A 13,748-nucleotide genomic window follows, 5' to 3' on the forward strand; every position below is an offset into this window, starting at 1 on the left:
TCATGACAATAAATGTCAACCTGCGGTTATTATGCTGATACTTCATACCACAGTAATGTGTCCCAATGATCAACTTGAACAAATTAAGCCATTTGATAGAAAGGCTCTCAAAGAAGTCAAGATGGGCATTTACCTTTCCATCTCTAATCCTCCCTCCGACGCCCCCTCTAATACTCCCTCCACCTCCACCTAGTACACACACACCGCCTCGGAGGGCCTGCATGTCATACCACACTCACTGGCAGTGCCCTGATAATAAAGGTGTCTTGGGGGGGACAGCGTGATGACGGCCCTCTCTCGGCTCTCTCTTGTATTACCTCTATACATCTCTTTCTGTCTCTCTCCCTCTATTTCTCTCTCACTCTGTTTCTTTCTCTCTCTTTCTACTTCTCTCTCTGTCTCTCTCTTTCTCCTGACCCCAGGTGCTGACTCACAAAGACCTTGCTGCCATCTACGTCATATGCACACCTCTGTGTGACTGCTATATTATATGACATTGTTTCACGTACGTCCTCTAAAACGGGTCCAATGTTGTATAAGTCTATAACAGAACCTATTGAGGGAAAGGAGAGTCAAGATGTCTTACTGCCTACCAGCATCAGGGACTGAGTGGTTTTTGCCCAGGACCAGTGAAAAGGTATTACATTTTCAGGAGGTATCACTGTTACTTCTCAGTTCTTAGTGCTCCATGCCCTGCATACATATCTTAATGCTTCTCTGCTTTAAAGAGGTAACTGTTCTTCTAAAAGTGAGAAGTTTGTCGAAATGATTTGCTCTACATCAGACCTCTGTTCCAGTCACCAGGCTTCATGTGTGACGTTCTGGCATAAAGTTGTGAAACGCATTCCACCCCAAAAATGGCAGTGGTGCTGTGCAGATAGGGCGAGCCGAGACACCACCCTGCCTCTGACTCAGGGTGCCAACACAGGAACCAGGGCCTGGGGGTGTGTTCAGAAATAATTAAACAGAAAACAATTTGAAAAAGGAAAACAAAAATGTGCATATTCATTGGACACTTACTTTACAGGAAGTACATCCTTTTTTAAAGTGTTTTCCAATTAAATACACATTTTCCCATCTCAAGAGGTGAAATGAATAAATGACCTAAGTAAGTGTCTTTTAAGTGCCAAATAAAGGAACAGGGTTGACAGTAACAGGGTTGATGATTTCATCTTAAATCATCCATAAATATCCTTGTGACAGGGGGAAGAATGGCGCCGGAGGAGATGGCTGCCGTTTTATGAACTCCTAACCAATTGTGCTATCGTGTCTGTTTTTTTCGCGTTATTTGTAACTTATTTTGTACATAATGTTTCTGCTACCGTCTCTTATGAGCTTCTGGATATCAGGACAGCGATTACTCACCTCGTACTGGACAAAGATTTTTTTCTTTAACGAGTCGGACGAAAAGGATTTACTTCAGACACCGGACAATGCCCAAATCCCTGTGATTCGCATGAGAAAGAGACAGATGTCGGGGACGTAGGTCGGGGTGCCTTGTAAGGATCCCACAGCGAGTGGGTAATCTGTCTCTACCATCAGTCCTATTAGCCAACGTACAATCATTGGATAACAAAATAGATGAGATACGATCACGAATATCCTACCAACAGGACATTAAAAACTGTTATATCTTATGTTTTATCGAGTCGTGGCTGAACGATTACACGGATAACATACAGCTGGCGGGGTTTGCGCTGCATCGGCAAGACAGAACAGCTGCCTCTGGTAAGACAAGTGGTGGCAGTCTGTGAATATGTGACCCGTTTCAGGAAACTAGGCGTATGTCGCAAGTCACGACTTCACAGGAGAGCCTTTTGACATTTTTTTTTTAATTATTTTTTTTATCAAAATGTGTTTTTTGGCAGAAATGCCTTCTGGAACATGTGAACTTTCATGTGCCTTAACAACAAACATGTATGGCATCTGTAAATACGAATAAAATTGTTAAATTATGAGCCTTGTTGGTAAAGCTACAGAAAACTCCAGCAACCTTCCCACCAGCCATGATTGGCTGAGACACTGAGTGGGCTGGACATGCCAAGAGAGGAGTTCGGATTGGGCTGCCAAATAGAAGGCTTCTGTCTATTTGAGCTGATCAGTCTGTGTTGGTAATCCGGTCGAACAAGGCTTTTAAAAAAAAGTATTGTGTAGTGGAACTGCATTAGTGTTGCTCTCCCAGAGCCGTTTGCTTTGCTAGTTGGAACCTAATGTTAGCTAGCTAACATTGAACCTGTTTGGTTAGCTCCCAGTAGATTCATGCAGGGTGTAACGACATGATTTGGCACTATGTTCATTGTTGTTTAACTAGCTAACGTTAGCTGGCTGGCTCATTAGCTAACGTTATGTGACGTGTGTGATCTTACACGTTGGTTACCTAGCTAGGTTCATTGTTTACCTAGCTAGCTAGCTACATGTCTTAAGCTAAAGTGAACAACTTGGCCGGTGTCAGTAAACATCTGCAAAAAAGCGGAATTACATTTTTTCCAGATGAGCTGGTTTGGCTGTTTTCATGTTATCCAGAGGTAATCAAATCATCAGCCAGAGCGTCAAGTGTGCGCTCTGAGAGCGCTCCGAGATGGGTGGGGCTAAAGCTTTAGAGGGTGTGAACGATGCTGAATGGGTGTAGACAAAGAAGAGCTCTTCACTAGATACCAAAACATTCAAAGGCCATTTTCTCAAATGTGAGTTTACAAGTTTATCAACTTTCAAAGCATAATTCCTTTCCCATTGTTCATCAAAATGCAGTGTATGATATACCATTTTGTAGCTCTGAGTCTCTACTATTATCCAATGTAAAAAAAAAACACACTTTCAAATTTTGCTACGTAAGACCAAATCCAGGTGGTGAGTCACATATTTCTAAACAACAGCTGGTGCACGAAATCTAATATTAAGGAAGTCTACAACTTATCATGAGATACTCTATCTACCTAGAGAGTTTTCATCTGTATTTCTTGTAGCTGTCTACATACCACCACAGACCAATGCTTGCACTAAAACCGCACTCAATGAGCTGTATACCGCCATAAGCAAACAGGATAACGCTCATCCAGAGGCGGCGCTCCTAGTGGCCGGGGACTTTATTAATACAGGGAAACTTAAATCCATTTTACCTAATTTTTACCAACATGTTAAATGTGCAACCAGAGGAAAAAAAACACTAGACCACCTTTACTCCACACACAGAGACGCGTACAAAGCTCTCCCTCAGAATATGTTCCGGGATTCTTCCGATGGCATTGAGGAGTACACCACATCAGTCTCTGGCTTCATCAATTAGTGCATTGATGACGTCCCCACAGTGAATGTACGTACATTTGAAGTAGGAAGTTTACACTAAAACTAAAACTCACTAAAACTCCTTTTTCAACCACTCCACATATTTCTTATTAACAAACTATAGCTTTGGCAAGTCGGTTAGGACATCTACTTTGTGCATGACACAAGTAATTGTTAACAAGCAGATTATTTCACATATAATTCACTGTATCACAATTCCAGTGGGTCAGAAGTTTACATACACTAAGTTGACTGTGCCTTTAAACAGCGTGGAAAATTCCAGAAAATGATGTCATGGCTTTAGAAGCTTCTGATAGGCTAATTGACATCATTTGAGTCAATTGGAGGTGTACCTGTGGATGTATTTCAAGGCCTACCTTCAAACTCAGTGCCTCTTTGCTTGACATCATGGGAAAATCAAAAGAAATCAGCCAATACCTCCAAACGCCTGAAGGTACCACGTTCATCTGTACAAACAATAGTACTCAAGTATAAACATCATGGGAACACGCAGCCGTCATACTGCTCGGGAAGGAGACGCGTTCTGTCTAGTAGAAATGGACGTACTTTGGTGCGAAAAGTGCAAATCAATCCCAGAACAACAGCAAAGGACCTTGTGAAGATGCTGGAGGAAACGGGTACAAAAGTATCTATATCCACAGTAAAACAAGTCCTATATCGACATGAAAGGCTGCTCAGCAAGGAAGAAGCTACTGCTCCAAAACCGCCATAAAAAAGCCAGACTATGGTTTGCAACTGCACATTTTTGGAGAAATGTTCTCTGGTCTGATGAAACAAAAATAGAACTGTTTGGCCATAATGACCATCGTTATGTTTGGAGGAAAAGGGGGGAGGCTTGCAAACTGAAGAACACCATCCCAACCGTGAAGCACGGGGGTTGCAGGATCATGTTGTGGGGGTGCTTTGCTGCAGGAGGGACTGGTGCACTTCACAAAATAGATGGCACATGAGGAAAGAAAATTATGTGGATATATTGAAGAAACATCTCAAGACATCAGTCAGGAAGTTAAAGCTTGGTCGCAAATGGGACTTCCAAATGGACAATGACCCCAAGCATACTTCCAAAGTTGTGGCAAAATGGCTTAAGGACAAGAAAGTCAAGGTATTGGAGTGGCCATCACAAAGCCCTGACTTCAATCCTATAGAAAATTTGTGGGCAGAACTGAAAAGTGTGTGCGAGCACGGAGGCCTACAAACCTGACTCAGTTACACCAGCTCTGTCAGGAGGAATGGTCCAAAATTCACCCAACTTATTGTGGGAAGCTTGTGGGAGGCTACCCGAAACGTTTGACCCAAGTTAAACAATTTAAAGGCAATGCTACCAAATACTAATTGAGTGTATATAAACTTCTGACCCACTGGGAATGTGATGAAGGAAATAAAAGCTGAAATAAATCATTCTCTCTACTATTATTCTGACATTTCATATTCTTAAAATAAATTGGTGATCTTAGCTGACCAAAGACAGGAAATTTTTCCTAGGATTAAATGTCAGGAATTGTGAAACTGAGTTTAAATGTATTTGGCTAAGGTGTATGTAAACTTCCGACTTCAACTGTACATGCCCCAACCACAAGCCAAGGATTACAGGCAACATCCGCACTGAGCTAAAGGGTAGAGCTGCCGCTAATTAGAAATCCCACTATGCTGTCTGATGAACCATCAAACAGGCAAAGCGTCAATACAGGACTAAGATTGAATCGTACTACACCGGCTCTGACGGTCGTCGGATGTGGCAGGGCTTGCAAACTATTACAGACTACAAAGGGAAGCACAGCAGCGAGCTGCCCAGTGACACGAGCCTACCAGACGAGCTAAATTACTTCTATGCTCGCTTCGAGGCAAGCAACACTGAAGCATGTATGAGAGCATCAGCTGTTCCGGCGACTGTGTGATCACTCTCTCCGTAGCCGATGTGAGTAAGACCTTAAAACAGGTCAACATTCAAAAGGCCGCAGGGACAGACGGATTACCAGGACGTGTACTCAGAGCATGAGCTGACCAACTGGCAAGTGTCTTCACTGACATTTTCAACCTGTCCCTGACTGAGTCTGTAATACCAACATGTTTCAAGCAGACCACCATAATCCCTGTGCCAAGAACACTACGGTAACCTGCCTAAATGACTACCGACCCATAGCACTCACGTCTGTAGCCATGAAGTTCTTTGAAAGGCTGGTCATGGGTCACATCAACACCATTACCCCAGAAACCCTAGGCCCACTCCAATATTCATAACGCCTCAAAAAAATCACAGATGATGCAATCTCTATTGCACTCTACACTGCCCTGTCATACCTGGACAAAAGGAACACCTTCGTGAGAATGCTATTCATTGACTACAGCTCAGTGTTCAACACCATAGTGCCGTCAAAGCTCATCACTAAGCTAAGGACCCTGGGACTAAACACCTCCCGCAGCAACTAGATCCTTGACTTCCTGATGGGCCACCCCCCAGGTGGTAAAGGTAGGTAGCAACACATCTGCCACGCTGATCCTAAAAACAGGGGCCCCTCAGGGGTGCGTGCTCAGTCCCCTCCTGTACTCCCTGTTCACCCATGACTGCATGGCCAGGCACGACTCCCAACTCCATCATTAAGTTTTCCGACACAACAGTGATAGGTCTGATCACCGACAATGATGAGACAGCCTATAGGGAGGAGGTCAGAGACCTGGCCGTGTGTTGCCAGGATAACAACCTCCCTCAACGTGATCAAGACAAAGGAAATGAATGTGGACTACAGGAAAAGGAGGACACAGCACACCCTCATTCTCATCAACGGGGCTGTAGTGGAGCAGGTTGAGAGCTTCAAGTTCCTTGGTGTCCACATCACCAACAAACTATCATGGTCCATACACACCAGGGCAGTGGTGAAGAGGGCACGGCAAAGTCTATTCCCCCTCAGGAGACTGAAAAGATTTGGCATTGGTCCTCAGATCCTACAGCTGCACCATCGGGAGCATCCTGACTGGTTGCATCACTACCTGGTATGGCAACTGCTCAGCCTCCGATTGCAAGGTACTACAGAGGGTAGTGCGTACGGCCCAGTAAATCACTGAGGCCAAGCTTCCTGCCATCCAAGACCTCTATATCAGGCGGTGTCAGAGGAAGGCCCTAAAAATTATCAAAGACTCCAGCCACCCTAGTCAAAGACTGTTCTTTTTGCTACCGCACGGCAAGCGGTACCGGGGCGCCAAGTCTAGGTCCAAAAGGCTTCTTAACAGCTTCTACCCCCAAGCCATAATCAAATGGCTACCCAGACTATTTGCATTGTCCCCCCCCCACCCCCTCTTTTACGCTGCTGCTACTCTCAGTTTTTTTTTCTTTCACTTATCTATTTTTACTTAACACTTATTTTTCCTAACTGCATTGTTGGTTACAGGCTTGTAAGTAAGCATTTCACTTTAAGGTCTACACCTGATGTATTCGGCGCATGTGACAAATCGAATTTGATTTGATTTGAATGGAAGCGTGTTGTGTGCAACAGGGTGTGGCTATTGAATGCAAGAAACACAATGTGTTATTTATTGTTAAAACATTGCTAGCCTGTCTGTCTATGGGTAACAGGGTAGCCAGGGCCGGTTGACATTACTCTCTGCCGCACTATGTGAGAGCAAAACATGTCGCCTGAAATTGTTGTGGCAAGCCTACCGTTTGTAAAACACCAACAAAAAGCCGTTAATAGGACCAAAAAAAGAAGTCCAAAAGACAACAGCTCGTGCTTACTGGGGTATAGCCTACCATGTCCCCTCAAAGGAATTTTATGAATGCCCATCCATGTGGTAGGCCCACCATTTGTAAAACAGGCCTTTGCATTGGCTTTATTAGTCTTGATTCCTGTGACTAATCAATTTGACTATTTAAGCTCTGAGTATCAGCTATCCAACTTTATCAGGAGTTATTGTGAGCCTATTTGCAATGTGTTTACACAGTGGGAAATACAGAAGTATTTTGTTGTTGTTGCCATGATCAGCTTGCCAAAAATGGACGGATACAAACTTGAAACCACTGATTATGACAATGGGGTGAAACCCCTGGACAACAGTTGTGATTGTCCATTCCATATTGTCCATTTTACTTTGACCTGTCCTGTTTTTAGGATACGTTGTTTGTTGACATGACAGCGCATTTTTTATTTGATTGGATGCCATTTAGGTTAGGCTATTTCGGAGAAACCTGCATGATGTAAAATGTGTCTGTCTCATTACATTGTCATACATTTTATCTCCAGCCTGTAGGCTACAGAAAAGAAGCCAGATGTGGAGGTCCTGGGCTGACGTGGTTACACGTTGTCTGCAGTTGTGAGGCCGGTTGGACGTACTGCCAAATTCTCTAAAACGATGGCTTATGGTAGAGAAATTAACATTCAATTCTTCGGCAACACCTCTGGTGGACATTCTTGCAGTCAGCATGCCAATTGCACGCTCCATCAAAACTTGAGACATCTGTGTTATTGTGTTGTGTGACAGAACTGCACATTTTAGAGTGGCCTTTTATTGTCCCCAGCACAAGGTGCACCTGTGTAATGATCATGCTGTTTAATCAACTTTTTGATATGCCACACCTGTCAGGTGGATGGATTATCTTGGCAAATAAGAAATTGTCAGTAACAGGGATATAAACAAATTTGTACACAAAGTTTGATAGAAATAAGCTTTCTGTCCGTATGGAAACTTTCTGGGATCTTTTATTTAAGCTCATGAAACATGGGACCAACACTAATCCTGCCTAATGAGCAGGGCGGCCGTGAGGGTAGCCCTTCATCATGGCTCTCAATTCCATTACATTACACATAGTCATTGGACGAAGGTGTCTTCTGTACAGTTTTGTTAAGAGCCCCGATGGTGTCTGAACATTAACACGCTTCACTTGTGGTACGGTTTTAGAAGCATAAGGTCTGATGTATTGAATTCTCCATGTGGTTTATATTAAAGGGCACTTTGTCTAATATAACAGGCTTTTAGAATGCAATATTGGTGTACAATTTCTACTTAAAATACAATTTCAAAGATTTGTACGGGGTGATGTCGCAGGTGGGTTTCATGCAAAGCCACCAGCCCAGACATAGTAGCTCATGTCAACCGCAAAAGCATGAATTCAAAGATAATTACTCATGAGTTTGAAACCCTGTGGACTGGGCTTTGATAACGAACTAATACGTTACCACAGGAACACACTAAATGTCTTTCAGGTGAGTTTTTTTTAAGCCATTAAAAAAACCATTACACATTACACCTTTACAAAAATGCTATGTCCATTGTGCCAACTGTCCCTGACTCCCCTCTCTGAGGGGAAAGCTGGCAACCTCTGAAAAGTCTGAAAGTAGCCTGGGGCTTACGTAGAGTGGACACAGTGTTTTCATCATTACTGCGCATGGTTCCTCTGACATTCGCCACGGCAGGGGTGCGTGTGGCCCGGGGTAACGTCATTGATATATGTCAGTGAGCTACGGGGGGTCAGTGTTGGGAAGAAGAGGCATTAAAGAGATTTTAATGATCTTGTAAAGCTAGCTCTTTTTGGATTCGTGTGCCAGTGCAGAATGTCTTGGAGGCACATTTAGTCATTGACTGTAAAAGTGGTACATTGAAATGGATCTTTTATGTTGTTGTTGGTGTTGTTATTGTGTGGTGAAGCCACACTCTGTAAGACGTGTAAAGTGGGCCTGCCAATATTCACCTGGTGTATTTGTGGAAATCCCAGTGGATCCCCAATGGAATTCAGATTGTGTGTGACATTTTCCCAGCAAAAAAAAACCGGGAATTATCTGAGGACTAGGAAATTCTAAACTACGCACCCAAATCTAGCATATATTTAACCTTACAACGTTTTTGCCATTTTGAAAACTGTACTTGGCTTGTTTAAGCGACACACAATAAAAAAAATAGCATGAACTAATGCTAAATATATATGCGAGGAGGTCTCTGACGTTAAAATAGCCTTATCTATGTTAAACCACGGGGTGTGATGTAACTGTGCAGGCTAGGACAAAGGCTGGAAAGATAGGCTTAAGACACGCAAAGGGCAGTGGGCCGGATTCGAACCATTGCCAACTGGCATATGTGCTGGGGTCAGTGGCACTAACCGCTGACACATTCTGGCCAACTGAGAAACAATGAGATGACATGAGTCACACGGTGAGGAAAAACTCCTTGCCCTGGGAGTATTTAATCACATATATTAATGTTCTAAAGGATATGTTTGCATTTCTGCATCTTTGATATTGAGGTGATATGTCCAACAAATGCCTGTCTTTTGAGTCCTGTCATATCTCCTGCCCTGCAAATGCCATTCCATTATGAGGTCAGTGCACACACCTCTCTCTCCCTGGCCTTTCAGAGGCGAGCCACACACACGCAACCCATACTATGCACAAACCCCCACACACATGCGAACACACCCACGCACGCCCACACACAGACACACACTCCACCAGAACACCTCAACAGCCAAGCTAATGATCCCCCAGTGGTGACTCAATCATTACACAGGTGCCATGAGCAATACCCTCAATTCATAGCCGAAAATAGCATTGATACTGTCTTCAAAATATACCTTAATTGTTTTTGAAAAGGTTTCGCCAGGTATTTTTTCACATTTTCATTAATAATTGTTTAAAAGGGATATGGAAGTGCACAACAAAATCAATGGTGTACATTGATTAACTCTGAAAGTGCTAAATGTACACTATTTTCAGTGAACATATGAGTCCCACTGAACTGGTGTGAAAATAAAACTTCTGAAAGTGTTAAATATTTAACTTGTTGCACTGCTCCCTATTCACCTCTTAAAGTGTTAAAATGAACTTGACTGTGATGTTTGCATAGCTCTACTGTAGAGTAATACATACCACCTACAGTGTAAAACATAACACTGATTTAGAGTGAACGGGACTCACTTTGCTTAGTGCTGACGCTGTAACACTTTCTCTGTGTAAGAAATGAACACCTGCAACGTTACAGTAAATCATTTTGGGATATTGTTTTAACACTGTATGGTGTAGAGCCTAATTTGCATATTTAACACCCATGACTGTATTTGTTAGTGACAGAGACATGGTTATTGAATTATTTCATTTGAAAGGCCTGTCGCTTTCACCAACTGAGTATCTAGGCAAATGCTATCATTAAAATCTATGACAATACAAGACATATATCATAAGGCCTTACTTTGATGGGCTAGTTTTACCCTAACACAGAGGTGTTAGGAAACTCCTGGTTTGCAGCCCAAATCAAGCATGCAAGTCCTATTATGCTGGCTTGCAAAGTGATGTGTATTTCCTATTGGAATCCAGCCAGAGTTAGGATGTTCAACAGTTGGAATTTGTATTCACCTGCAACCTGCATTCAGAGTGACTGTCAGGATTAGGAAAGTTGATAAGAAGACTACCTAAACCATTTAAACTGGAGCAACCATTCCAGTAACAGGTGCAATAAATCTAACTGACTGATTGGATTAGTTTAGAAAAATGCATGTTATTTATATTTTTGTAGCATAAGATGAATCAGCCAATGTACTGTACAGTATATGCAAAGACACAGATATTAAAAACAATAGAGCATGCTGGAAAATATGATAATGATCGGCGTGGTTTTGATGTGGCTGTTTTACTCTCCACAGTGTAAAACAATAACTCTAGTTATTAACACCAACACTGGGTGTTATTTTGCTCCACTGAGTGTTAATTTCACTCTTACAGACTGAATTTACCTCCTGAATCAACACTAGAAATGTTACAATGAAAATTCAACTGGCCAATTTCCTGTGTGGGGGTGGACAGGGATTCAAACAAAGCCTTTCTCAGAAAGACAGTAGTTACATCCTAAATGGCACCCTATTCCTAATCTGTATGGGCCCTGGTCAACAGTAGTGGGAATAGGGTCTCATTTGGTATGCATCCAGTGAATCGGGGATAATGAGTGTTCTTCCCGCTGTGCTTTAGCAATGTCTGTATGATAATCAGTGTGTGTCGGAAGAGTGAGAGGACAGTGCTGACAGACTGCGTTAGTTGAGAACATCCGTGGTTCAGTGGCTATCTCTCGTCCGCCTCTTTTTGTCCCTAATCAGGTGACAAATTCTCGACCCATTCTCGTCCTGTCATATTATTCATTCAAGTATCGGAGCGGGTGGATCATTAGCATCATTGTCATAGTAATCATCATCAATGATTTGTTATTAATGTTCATTAGCTATAATATATTATACTATGTGTATTGTATCTATGTGTATATGTATTGTATTTTGCTGTAAAATACAATTTAGGCTGGGATTCAATCCGATCAGTGGTAGATCCGTGTTATAGCGCACTTGACATTTAAAGGTAATTTCCAATTGAGCTGACATATGTGGTCTCCATGAACTCGGGAACATTGCCTTTTAAAAGGTGCATAGCTGACAACGTTCATGCAGTCATATTGAATCCTGGCCCTAATCTTCAACGTTTTGTCACATATCAGCATTTTGAACTTTCTTACTGATGCTGTGTCTTCCAGTTTGTGCTGAAGAGTTTACTGACATTGTTGTGTGAACGCTTAGGATAGAGGATTGCAATAGAAAATGGGGGAAAATGACAAATTAATCTGTCTACTGTAAATCACATTCCTGTTTTGAAGTTTCACTTCTATTGGAAATAGTGTGCGCGTGTGTATGCGTGTTTGCGTGTGTGTGTGTTGGTGTGGTATGAATGTGTGTGCCTGTGTGTGTAAGTATGTGCATGCATGTGTGTAGACTAGAAGCTTGTTCCAAACAACCCCACACCCTAGCGCACACTCACACACTACCCTAGTGAGAAGAGAGACCAAGGGCAAATTATGAGCGATTAGCCCGATTACCACCACCTCCCGCCGCCTCGGATGTGGGGCACACAGTGTGGAGGTGGAGGGGGACTAATTGACAATTCACCAGCCTCTTGGCACAAGGAGCTATCATGCCAAATTGACTTAGGTCTCAGGGCATCTGCCGATAATGTACTTTTCAGGGGTTTGAAACACCAAGACTGTTCAGCAGACTCAAATTTTTCAAAAGTAGCACCTGGCAGGCCAAACACACACATTTTATTTGTTGAAAAATATGATGAGGTAAGGTTGAAATGTTTCTTTCTTTCTTTCTTTCTCTCTCACTCTGTCTCCCGCCCTCTCTCTCTCTAAGCTCAAATATAAATCAATTATACACTGTGTACAAAACATTAAGAACACCTTTCTCAGTATTGAGTTGCACCCACCCCCTTTATCTAAGTTATATTAGTGTTTATTTTTCATACATTTTTAAACAAATGTTAGAATTTGTTCTTCCACTTTGACATGACATAGTGTTTTGTGTAGATCATTGACAACAATTGACAATTAAATCCATTTGAATCCCACTGCAATACAAAATGGGTCAAAAGTAAAGCAGTGCTAATAGTTTGAAGGCACTGAGTAGACCACATATTGAGTTGAACAACCCTTCTGTCCTCAGAACAGCCTCAATTAGTTCTGCCATGGACTCTACAAGGTGTCGAAAGCGTTCCACAGGGATGCTGGCCCGTGTTGACTCCAATGCATAACACAGTTGTGTCAAGTTGGCTGAATGTCCTTTGGGTGGTGGACCATTCTTGATACACACAGGAAACTGTTGAGCATGAAAAACCCAGGAACGTTTTCCATTCCTTGACACAAATCGGTGTGCCTGGAACCTACCACCATACCCGTTGGTATGGTAATTAAATATTTTGTCTTGCCTATTCACCCTCTCAATGGCACACTTACACAAACCATGTCTCAATTGTCTCAAGACTTAAAAATCCTTCTTTAACCTCTCTCCTCCCCTTCATCTACAGTAGTTGAAGTGGATTTAACAAGTGACATCAATAGGGGATCATAGCTTTCACCTGGATTCACCTGGTCAGTCTCTGTCATGGAAAGAGCAGGTGTTCTTAATGTTTTGTAAACTCAGTGTTAATATGAATCAAAATGAATGATGTCAACGTTTCATCACAGTTGGAAACAAAGATGTGTCAACTCTCAAATGGCAATACAATGTGGATCATAGAGGATACAATCCAGTTTTATCGAACCATGTGTTTCATTTGTCTTTTCTAAATCACTACAGCTTCTGGACCACATGAACCTATAGCGGAACATGAGCGACATAACTTCCCCAGAGCTGGTTACGTTGTGTGACATTTAAAACAATACACTGTCACTCCGATGAAGAATGTGTCTGTTCCAGCTAACGGGGGTTCCCCCTCATTAACGTTTTTAATTAGCACATCAGTGCTTCATCATATAAACGATGCACAGCGCTAACGGATCTGAACCTGGTACTGTGTGTGTGTGTGTGTGTGTGTGTGTGTGTGTGTGTGTGTGTGTGTGTGTGTGTGTGTGTGGCTGAGAATAATGAACAATAGGTGTATGCAGTAGCCTTGATTAAACACAGTTACAGTAGCCTTAGCACCAAAATACTGTAT

The sequence above is a fragment of the Salmo salar genome, chromosome ssa15 (genome assembly GCF_905237065.1).
Source record: "Salmo salar chromosome ssa15, Ssal_v3.1, whole genome shotgun sequence".
In the NCBI taxonomy this organism is placed as follows: domain Eukaryota; kingdom Metazoa; phylum Chordata; class Actinopteri; order Salmoniformes; family Salmonidae; genus Salmo; species Salmo salar.